General features: G+C 40.1%; 1 long non-coding RNA gene across 1 annotated transcript in view; it reads left to right on the top strand.

The window, feature by feature from the left end:
* The window catches only part of LOC112474616, a 16,934-nt gene extending 8,426 nt beyond the window's left edge, over nucleotides 1–8,508 (top strand). Inside the window, exon 3 of the long non-coding RNA XR_003044490.1 lies at nucleotides 6,353–8,508. This is a non-coding gene — a long non-coding RNA (uncharacterized LOC112474616). The remainder of the gene's footprint in view (nucleotides 1–6,352) is intronic.
* The last annotated feature ends 2,950 nt before the right edge of the window (nucleotides 8,509–11,458 follow it).

The following is an 11,458-nucleotide window of genomic DNA, read 5'->3' as shown; positions in this document are numbered from 1 at the left end:
CAAAAGGGAGCTGTTGATGATTTTGAGTAAAGGAAAGACAGTCAAAATTGTGCTTTAGGAAGAGGATGCTTGGCCAGAGGACGTGTAGAATGGATTATTTAAATCAGATAAAAAGATATGAGGCCTGGAAAGGGTGTTCGAAGAAGGGACAGCTAGAAAACGATGAGAGTGAGACAATGCAGAGGAAAAACAAACATTAAAAGCTGTTTGGATGGAACTAGGAATGAGGGGAAGAGAGGGGCAAAAATTACATACATATGTATATAGAATAAATACGTGTGCTTCACACACAGTGCCAAATGGCTTACAAAATGCATGTAGATATTAATGATCTTTATTTGGACCTTAATTTAGAATGGACAATTGTTTTGCAGGTAAGACACAGAGGAAAAGAAATTTAAGAGATAATCAAATCTCCCAAAACTCCGGTAGTCAGGAGAGAAATAAACTTTGACATTTAGTTCCAAAATTTTATCTAGGACAGTATGCAAAAGGAAAGAAAATTATATTTTGTTGAATTTTAAAACAAAGTATATATAAACTATAAGTCAATAAAGCAAAGTATATATAAATTATGCCTCAAGTTCATTCTAAAAATCTAGGCAAAGAAAATAAATCATAAAATTACTATAGCTGCATCTGGTCAGCTTGGAATAGGGGAAGGGAAGAGCCAGTGCTCTTTGAAGTAAACTGAATATTCATTTTAATTGGCCCCATGCCATTAGACTAAGAAGCTACAGTTCCTGTCCACAGCATTCACAATCAGTTTGATAGACCAGAAGCTAGGGTTTGGGAAGACTGAGTCTCATTGCATGCTCTACTCAATTAACGTTTGACTACGTGGGAGCAGAATTTGAAAGATGCCTGTGAGGCGTCTTGGGATATAAACTGCAGAAATGGTTGGTTGTATTGATCACACACTTACCCTTTATAGAAATATACTAAGAATACCTCCTCTATTCTCCGCTCCAATTCTACCTGCAGTTCACTTCCAGCACCTTCCTACATTCTTCTAGCTCAATTGTAGGAATCTTTAGGTAAAAAGAAATATAAGCTTCATTATCCTTCTACCATCCCTCCAATATTCTATGGGTTTTAGAGAGTAGAAAAACTGTTAACACTCTAATTTTATATTTTAAGTGCTACAGCTATCAAAACAAAAATCTCTGAGAAGCTGAGAGGTTTAGTGTTTACCTCTTCTCCCCAGCCTTTCACTGGATTCTTTGATGAGCCTCCAAAAAATATCTCTGATCTTAAACCAAACCCAGATGGACATTTTTTTTGGCCTGTGTTCATCTGGTTAGTCACCTGCTTCTCTCTGTACTAATATAGAAAGTGGATGTGAGAAAATGGAAAGTGTCAGCTCAGACACCTGGAGGTCTGCAGATGACAGCTTTTTAAATAATCATTTTTTTATTCACTGCCATGCTCCAATGCCACCTTCATTAATTGGAAATACAAAGTATGCCAACAATGTTTATAAAATATAAATGAATATCAGCGTGGCTGTTTAGTCTAAAGCCTCATTTCATAATATAGACAACTGAAGTCTAGGGAAATTCAGTTAGATCCTAAAACTCGATATATTTAAAATAAATAAAGAGGTTTTTTTTTAAGGTGAAGAAATGCTCAGGTCACAAGAAGACTCTGAAAGAAAAGTAGATTTGAGCAAGTCAAACTTTTATTTTATTTTTAAAATTTATTTTATTATGGTGACATTAGTCAACGAAATCCAATAAGATTCAGGTATACAATTCAACAGTAAGGTGTAAATACTGTATTGGTGTGTTCACTGCCCATAGTTAGATTTCTTTCTGTTACCATTCAAGTCAAACTTTTAGAATTGAAAAATACAGTTATTGAAAGAATAATGGACTGGTTAAAAACAAAATAGACCCATTCGAAAAGAGAATCTGTAGAAGATGGAGCTGAGAAAATTTCCATAATGCAGCAGAGTAGGAAAAAATGAAAAATATAAAGAGAAGTTAAGAGAAATGAATGATAAAATGAAAAGATTCAAACATATCTAATAAGAATTCCAGATGGAGAAAAATAAAGGAAATTAAAAAAATAATAGCTAAGAATGTTTCAGAATTGATCAAGGACATGAATTCTTAGAATTAAAGAATCACAATGAATCCTAATCAAAGAATATAAAATTAAACCACTTACAAACTGTAAAGAAACTCAGAGCACCAGAAATATGGGGAAAATATTTAAAACAACCCAAAAGAAGGATCAAAATTTTGGACTGACAGCAAATTTCTCACCTACAACAACAAAGGCCAGAAAACAATGAATAATATTTTCAAAGACCCAAAGAAAATAACGGACAACCTAAACTATTATTAAACTATTATTAAAATAACTCCCTAGACCTTTGTCGAATGGACTCTTTATTTGTATGCTAGGGCTTCCATAACAAAATACCACAGGTTGGGTGGTTTAAACAACAGAAACTTATTTCTTACAGTTCTGTAGGCTGGAAGTCCGATCAAGGTCTGGCAGGGTTGAATTTCTAGTGAGATCTCTTTTCTTGGCTTGAAGATGTACGACTTTCTTGCTGAGAACATCAGTCCTATTGGATTAGGGCCCCACCCTTAATTACCTCATTTAACCTTAATTACCTCCTAGAGATCCTATCTCCAAATGCAATCACATTGGAGAGTCAGGCTTCAACATATGAATTTAGGGGGCAGGAACACAATTGAACAGACTCTTTATATTAAAAATAAAATAAAAGTTTGACTTGCTCAAAGCAGACTACGAAAGGGTACATTTCAGGAAGAAGGAGATTGATTGCAGAGGTAAGGAAAAAACGATGGTAAGCAAAGAAATTGGTAAACATGAAAGTAAATCTAAAGATGTGTTAACTCTAAAAATTCAATACTAATAATAATGACTAATTTGAAGGGAGGTAAAACCTAGATGGAAATAACTACTAACATTTTCCAATATTACTTTCTACAGTGATGGAAATGTTCTATATCTGTTCTGTCCAATATGGTAGCCATTAGCCACATATGGCTATTAAGCACTTAAAATGTGGCTTTGCAACCCTCAAAATAAATTTTTTATTTTATTTAACATTAATAATTTTAAATGTAAGTAGCAACATTTGCCTACTGGCTGCTATATTAGACAATACAGCTTTAGACAACAGTAGCATGACAAATGGCTAGAACAGATCAAAGTTAGATATTCTAAGGTCTTTGTTTATTTGGAAGGAGAATGGACATTTTAAAAGTACTAATTCATGTTTAAAATTTAAGGATAAAAACTAGAAAATTTTAAATAAAATGTATCATTTCAAAAGTTGTAGAAGGAAAAGAAGAGTAAAGCAAACACTATCAATACACATATTGACAGGAAAAGATGCGGAAAAAAGAAATCAAAGAAAAGCATGGTAAATAGAAAGCATAAGAAATATGATAATGAGAAATCAGTAAGAAAACTGGTTTATCCTTAACAATAGAATGCAGAAGTTTAATGGAGCCTCGTATATCAAGAGAATACTGTGTGAAAAATCAGATAGCAAAAGATATGCACAATATTAAACCTTTTATATAAAGTTTCAAAACATAAATTATTACTGTTTATTTTTATTAACACACAAACATATCAACCATGACAATATGCATAGAGACAAATGATGCAATCCAACTTCAGGATAGTGATTTCCTCTGGAGGAGGGGCAAAGGTAAGGGAAGTAGATCTATTGCTGAATCAGAATATTTTAAAGGAAAGATTTGAAGCAATTATGACAAAATGTTAACATAAAACCTGAGTGGCAAGTACTGGGGTCTCAAACTATATTATTGGAAACTGATAAGAGTTTCAAATTATTATCTTTCATGAATAAAAATTCAAATTCAAAAGAAACACATTAGGCCAAACCACCCATCCAGATACTCTCCTCTTTTCTCTGTTAGTCTAGTTGAATCTTACTGGTTAAATCTTAGGACTTGAACTTGATTTCTTGTTGCTTAGGAAACACCTGTTCACAAAATAGTAATCTAACATAAAGAGTCCTCTTCACTGCAGAGAACTAAGGAGATAGACAGCTCAGTACCACTGGGAAGTTCTTTTTAGGACAGGGGTCAACAACTCATCTAACCCAGTATTCTATTAGTGGGACTTGGATGGCATCGAATGGCTATGGAAGAGAGAGGAAGAGGAGAAAGTTATTATAGAGGGCTGCTATTGACTTTGCTCACCCCCAACATATATCTGTAGCAGAAAGTGGGATAGAATGACCTCATCTCTTTGCTTTGACATCTTTCTATTGGCGTTCCTTTTATTGTACTGCAATTACTGTTTACATATCTGTCTCCCCTGCTGGACCATGTTTTATTCCACTTCTTATCTTGAATGCTTAGCACAGTGCCTGAAATAGTGTAAGCCTTAGTGAATGTCTGTTGAATTAACATTGAACACAATTCAGATCTTAAATGATTTCCTGGCCTCTTGGTTAAGTATTCCAAGCCTCTTTTCATTTGCTTTATTGTCTTCTTGGGTCCTCTTTCAGCTCCTCAAAATTGGAAACATGTAAGCCTTTTCTATCATCAACTCTAAGCTGGAACACTCAAACCAGCTTCTAGGCTTTCACAGAGTGATTTGTCAGGAAGGCAAGGAAGATATAGCGGGACAGTGTCTGGAAATGGGAACTTTGTGGAGGGCCCCAGGAGTGCCACAGAATTCTGAGCTTGACTTTTTTTACTTCATGGGAGCTGTGGCAGGGAGCCATGGTCAGGAGGATAGAGGAGAGGCATATGGCAGTTCCTAACACCTAGTGCTCAGGTCCTTCCTCCCATGTCCCAGGCAGAAGTGTGGGGCCCCCAACCACCTCACACCTAGCCTTGGCCTTCGAAAGCCAACCTTGGTCTTCGTGATAACAACCCTCTCTTTTCAAGAGAAGTCAAGCAGTGCTTACAGCTATTGGTGGTTCTATCTTAATAGAGACACAGTCTGGCCCCACAAGATATTTCTGTTAACTGTGTTATGGGAACCTGTCTGCTCTGCTTGATTGCTATTGAGGGGAATTCTAACAAAGACATTTGTGCACATGGTCTGTTGGAGGGTGACGGGCCCCACCTTGAGACTGCTTGAGCATTGGCCATCCAGCATGGGAGACCTGCTGGCCTTTTAGCAGGGAGTTATTCTAGAGCCATGTCGTAGTAGAGGCAAGTAATCAAGAAGTTTAAATGTAACTCAGATATTTGTACACCTGGTGAGGCAGACACGAGTAGGCAGAGCCACCTGTAGCTTATTCAGAGGAAGCCTTCCATTTGCTTCAGAGGGGACAAGACAACAGGTGTATATTTACCTCGCCCTGTCACATATTGTGGTGGCTGTGGCTGGCCAAGGAAACTCTCCACCTGATAGTCAGTTTTGTTGGGTACTGGGCACATCTAGGGTCTCTGGTGAGTCGGTCTGGATGGATGAACCCACAACTCTCTGGTTCTGTTCCTCCCTGGCATAGGCTCTAACTTGAGAAAAGTAGGGCAGAGCATAAGGGCCAATGACATTAGCAAGTTCTACTATCATGGAACCTCCACAGCATCATTTGTTGTAACAGGTGCATCTCTGATGATCTCCAGCAGCTAAAGGAACACAAAAAGCAGCAGCCACAACAAACTCTGCAGCAGCGGGGCTTTTCTTGCAGTCTTTTTCTTAATGCCATTGTCTCTTACCTATTTCTATTCCAACCATTCTACAATAGAGGTAGAAACAGAGTACAGGGCTGGCCTAGACGTGGTCCACCATGACCCTCCCATCACCCACTGGGGATTGTAAAGAAAGAAAATGAATCCCAGCCTTACTAGCCCACAGCCTCCAGACTGCTCAACAAGGAAACTATGTACCAAGAAGGAACTCTGAAGTCCCACACGGAACAAAAGATTTGTCTGTCAAGAGACTTGACCAAAATAGCCTGTCTGCACTAGTCTGTGTCCCCAAAGGCGACCCAGACCCTATGCTGAGACTTTGTTCAAGAAAATGCAAATTTGCCAAACCACAAAATTTACTTTGTCCCAACCCACATTGCCAAACTGTTTTCGGTCATTTTCTATTACGCCCACCTTCTGTAATTTTCCATCTCCCCATAACCCCCTTTTTAGTTCCCCATAATTTTCTTTAGCCTTTCCATTCTTCCCTTTTCATTCTCTTATAGCCTCTTTTAGTTACCTCTAAGGGGCTAACTCCCTTTAGCCCCTTAAAAAACCTTAGTCAGCTTTATCTTAGTTGGTGTCAAGCTCACTTTATGTTGGAGTCTCTCTTCTCTACTGCAGTTGTCTGAATAAAATCCGTCTTGCCACCATAACAAGTGTCCAGTGCTATTTCTTTTCTACAGGACCAGTCCAGGACTTCTACTTATGGCTTCAGCCCTCATGCTCCCAGGCCAGGAGCCAGCAGGACCATCCCGGGCACCACAGCAGGAAACATCTTGGGTCCACTGGGCACCAGCAGAGGTCCAGCACCTGCTCTCTGTCATGGAGGAGGCTGTCATCAGGAGGTGCCTGAAGACAGTTCACCACAAACACTTCAGTCTATGTAGATGTGGCCAGGTGCCTTCAGGAGCAGAGATATGTCTGGCATGCACACCAGTGCCATACCAAGTTCAAGGCCTTCAAGCTGGCCTTCAAGATTGGGCCCACATAGCCATCCTGCGCTCTGGGATAACTCCTTCTACAAAGCCGATCATGGGCAACAGCAGCCCAGACAACCTCAGAGAACAAACACAGCCATAGCATCTCAACCACCACTACCTGCCAACCTAGGGAAGGAAAAAAAGATAATGAACAGAAAGATAGATGAACAGAAGAGTACTCTCCCCAGCAACAGCAGTAGGAAGCATCAGAACCAGAGATGGAGATAGAGACAGAGTATCATTTTAAGCTAAAAGTGGGAGCATTAGAGCTGTCTAGTGACCTCAGTCCTGAAAGCCCAACTGGTTCCCAGACCGACAAAAGAACTGAGATGGAGATTAAGCAGAATGTCCAAGGGATTGGGGCAGATAAGTGGCCAAATGTGTTCTACCAAAGCTTTGATGCCATGGGTCGGGGTGGAAGAGGAAGTCATAAATGATAAAACCAAAGTCGGGATGTCCTCAAAGTTCCTAAAAATTTTAAAAAGCATCATTTAACTATAGATATTGGAATCAGCATATTTAAGCTGGAAGGGACAGCTGGAGACCGTCGTCAACCTTTGTAGTTGAGGAAACGAATCCAGGAGAAAGTAATTTGCGAAAGGCGACGCTGCCGGTTAATGCTAAGACTGACACTGAAACCCAAGCCCAGTGATGCTTCCATTGGCTTATAACTGGCTTTTGACTTAAATGTGCTTGTTAACTGGACACCATGGGAATCTTTTCCAGTCTTAAAACTGGGGCCTGGAAAGAATAGGTTGAGGACAGCAGCTAGAATTTTGTTCTCTTTTTCTCCAACAAAAGCCCAGAGGAGGCTAGAGTCTCCAGAGAGAAACTAGCCTTAGAGACTCCATCATCAGCCTCAAAGGCTCCAGGAGTCTCTGCAGTGTCCCCTGGAGCACAGGAAGATAGAGTGTGCCAGTTCCAGCCCAGATCCATTAACCTTGGGTGCTATCAGGCCATTGCTGCCATTATGGCAGCTGAAATGGCAGAGAACAGGTACCTGGTCAGCGAACCAGATACCTGGTCAGGAATCAGCTGCCCAGTGGCAGTGTCACCTAGACCAGCACATTGCCCATATGGCAGATGGCCGGAGACATTTACACCCGGTGCCAGGAGGTGGTAGCCATTCTTCAGGACATTGCTGATAAAGTCCATGAGCGGGTAGCCCTCCTAAGGTCATCTCTAGGCTACCTGAGCTAAGAGTGAGACCTATAGACCACAGCCTCTGCCATACTCAGCCACCCCAGGACCTAACAGAGATTTCTCCACTGAGACTGGGATTTTTGCTTCTCTTTTCTCTTCCTTTTTCTTCTAGGAGAAATTTGAAAATTAAGTAGAGAAAAGGTGAATAAAAGGTAAAGGAACTTAGGATTTTAATAAAAAGATCTTCATATGAAAGCAGCTAGCATTTGGGGGTTTTTCCTTGTTTCATTCTGTCTCAGCCCAATAGCAAAGAATGGACAAGCCCCTGGACTAGGGCTTCTAATGATTATAATCAGACCTTAGCCAAGAGAAGCTATGGTGGACAGGCCTAGGTCTGTCTTCTCATTACCTCTGAGTCCCATTTGTTATCATTCATATATTCAAGAGACATTTGAAGGTCTACTATATGCCCAGACATTATGTTAAGTACAGGATATTTGTTAGTGATGAAAGTGCACTTCATGTTTGGAAAACAGTATGATGGTTTGAAAAAGTTAAAAATAGAATTACTATATGATGCATCAATCCCACTTCTGGGTATATTTCCAAAGAATTGAAAGCAGGATGTCAAAGAGATGCCTTTGTTTATTACAGTATTATACACAGTAGGCAAGAAGAAGAAGCAAAATAAATGTCCATTGTTGGATGAATGGATAAACAAAATGTGTACATACACACAATGGAGTACTATGCAGCCTTGGGGGGAAAAAAAAGGAAATTCTGAAACATGCTACAATATGATGAACCTTAAGGACATTGTGCTAAGTGAAATAATCCAGTCGCCAAAGGATAAATACTGTATGATTCCATTTACATGAGGCATCTAAAGTGGTCAAATTTATAGATAGTAGAATGGTGGTTGCCAGGGGCTGGGGGGAGGGGGGGAAGAGGACAAAAGGTAATTACTGTTTATAGGTAAAATTTCAGTTCTGCAAGATGAAAAAGTTCTGGATACCTTTCACAATAATGTAAATGCACTTAACATTACTGAACTGTAATGTTAATGGTTAACATTAACACTTAAAATGGTTAAGATGGGAAATTTTATGTTTTTTTTATCATAATAAAAAAATGCACATCATTCATGCCCTCATGGACCTTAGAATTTAGAAAAGAAGCTAGTCATTAAATAAAGCTGCACATAAATGGTTAACACTATAAAGAAAATGAACTGGAAGGGTGACCAGGTGAGGCTAGGGATCAGACCTATTTATGTGGTCCAAGAAGCCCTTTCTGATTGTGGCCAAAATTAGGTATCAGTAGGCTCATCTGAGAAACCCATGCTCCCCAATCTCTCATCCCAATGTAGAGTGGTCCTGGAAATGAGTCTACCAACTCGGCTGCAGCCCCCTGCTCTGGTCACTGCAATAATGGTGATGGTAGTAAGTCTCATACCAACAAACACACCCCAACTGGTCTTCCTTGGCTCCCTGAAGCACAGAGTGGGCTGAGGGTGATAACTGCCTGAGCCTCCTCTGGAGCATTCGTTTTTGTGTATGGTACTGTAAATCTTTTGTGTATGAACTTTTTTAGCCTTTTTTAGCATGGATACTGCCTATGTTAGGCCTAAGGTTCTCAAAGCATACTTTGTATCTCGTTTACAGTATTGTACAGAGAATAAGAGCTCCATACACACTTAGCTCATAAATGCCCTTCTCCAGTTAATCCTTAGAGGTAGCTGTTTTAGTGGGTATTTTCAAACTCCCTGAAAGAACACGTCCTTTATGAAGGGAAGAGGGTTACCTTTGATGCTCCCATGCCAAATGATGGCGAAGTCATTGGTGAGGCTTCTCTCCTGTGCCTTTGACTATCTCAGCCTCTGCTCAGCTGCTCAGCTCTCCCCTCAGCCTAGGGCCCTACCGTAGCCATAACCCAGGCCTCTGAATAGGCACCTCCCTTCCGTGGTTCCAGGAGGTTAAGAATAGCAGAGGGCAGGAGAAGCAGGGTTCCTTCTCTCTTTTATTTCCCCCATTGCTACCCAGCTTATAAGTCTGTAGCCAGGAACTGAGATCAACTCTGGTCATCATTCAAACTTGTCTGAGGCCTCAGAGAATGCTGCTGGGTTATAATAAGCAAGCACAATGATATTTTCACACTAGAAGTGATGCAATTCTAGAACTAGAAGCAGATTTGGTGATTTTAGTGGAGCTCTCTCATGTTACAGAGCAAGAAGTTGAGACCTGGAGAGGTTCCAGGACCTGAGGGTCCTAGGGGATGGACTTCCCAGTCCAGAACTTTTCCAAGTTTAGACAGGTCAAGTTACTTCAACAGTTCACGAAGCCAGTGAGCTGGGGAGCTGGGACTTGAACCAGGGTCTGATTCAAAGTGGAAAGTCTGGTGTCTGTACCTTGGAATGCCTTGAGGTCTGGGAGGCGAGTCTGCTTTTTTATTTCTCTCCAGATAGATGTAAATGCTCAAAAACTATTGAATGAGAGAAAGAAAGCAGGGAGGGGAGGGGAAAAGGGAGAGAGGGAAAAATTTAAAAATAAAAACTGGTGGGGAGAGGGATAGGGTTATCTTCCCGAATATGTGAAGCTGCCCTGTGTTTCAGAGCTTTTCTAGTTCTGAATGATAACTGGGCAAATGCCTACTCTTGTTCCCAGTCTCAATCTCAGTGGTATCTCCTCTATGAATCCTTTTCTGACTCAGATGTTAAGTGACTGTCAGCACTGCACCTAATTCATATTGTCCATTAACACACTTTTCACACTTACTGTAACTCTACATGCTTGTCTCCCACACTAGCCTCTGAGCTCTTTGAAGATAAGGTCTCTTGGTGGTTGCCTGGTACTAAGTATGGGCACAAAGTCTGTAAATCAACGAATGGCCTTTTTTAGAGCCTGATCACGTATAAACAAATACCTTTCTATCCGTTCACTACTCAGCACTTGCTATTTGTATGGTTTTAAGTGAAATTTAGGAAACCTACATAGGAGTAATGATAGAACTCCCCCATTTTATATTTGTTTGTTCTGAACACACAAAGTCAGAGATAATAAGAAGGAAAAATAGGAAGAGGGGTGCAAAAGCAAGGAAACTTCAATGATATATATGCTACAACATCTACAGGCAGCTTGTTTAATTCTTTCAGCAACTATTAAGCACCTACTGTGTGCTGATGCTTTTCTTGGCAGAGGGATATAGCAAAACAGTCAAGATTTCTTCTCTTGTAAAACATATATGCCAGTGGGGGGAAAGAAAGAATAAACACATAATATTTTTAGAAATAATAAATTCTATGAAAGAAAGAAAGCGGGAGCTGGGGTAGAACGAGCAGGGTGAGCACTCTAGGATGGGTGATCAGGGTGGGTTTCCCTACGGAAGTTACTTTTAAGCTGAGACCTGAATAATGATATGGAGCCAGATCTGAGTATCTAAACAAGAGTGTTTTGTGTGGAGGGAATGGCGAGTGCAAAACACTGGTGTCGCTGTACCACTGGCCAGAAGGGTGATTATCTAAATGCTTTCTAAGAGTTAGGTGGTATACTATTTTTAATAAGAGTGATATGGTCTCTGATGTTCAAGGTCATTTATAATGTAGCTATACATCTTATCTAACCTAATTACCTCTTCTATAATTTAGCAGTCTTTCCCTTTAATAGAGTT

The sequence above is a fragment of the Pteropus alecto genome, unplaced genomic scaffold, assembly GCF_000325575.1.
Source record: "Pteropus alecto unplaced genomic scaffold, ASM32557v1 scaffold7, whole genome shotgun sequence".
NCBI lineage: Eukaryota > Metazoa > Chordata > Mammalia > Chiroptera > Pteropodidae > Pteropus > Pteropus alecto.
Note: the sequence above shows the minus strand (reverse complement) of the source record. Positions and strands in the feature narration are given on the sequence as shown.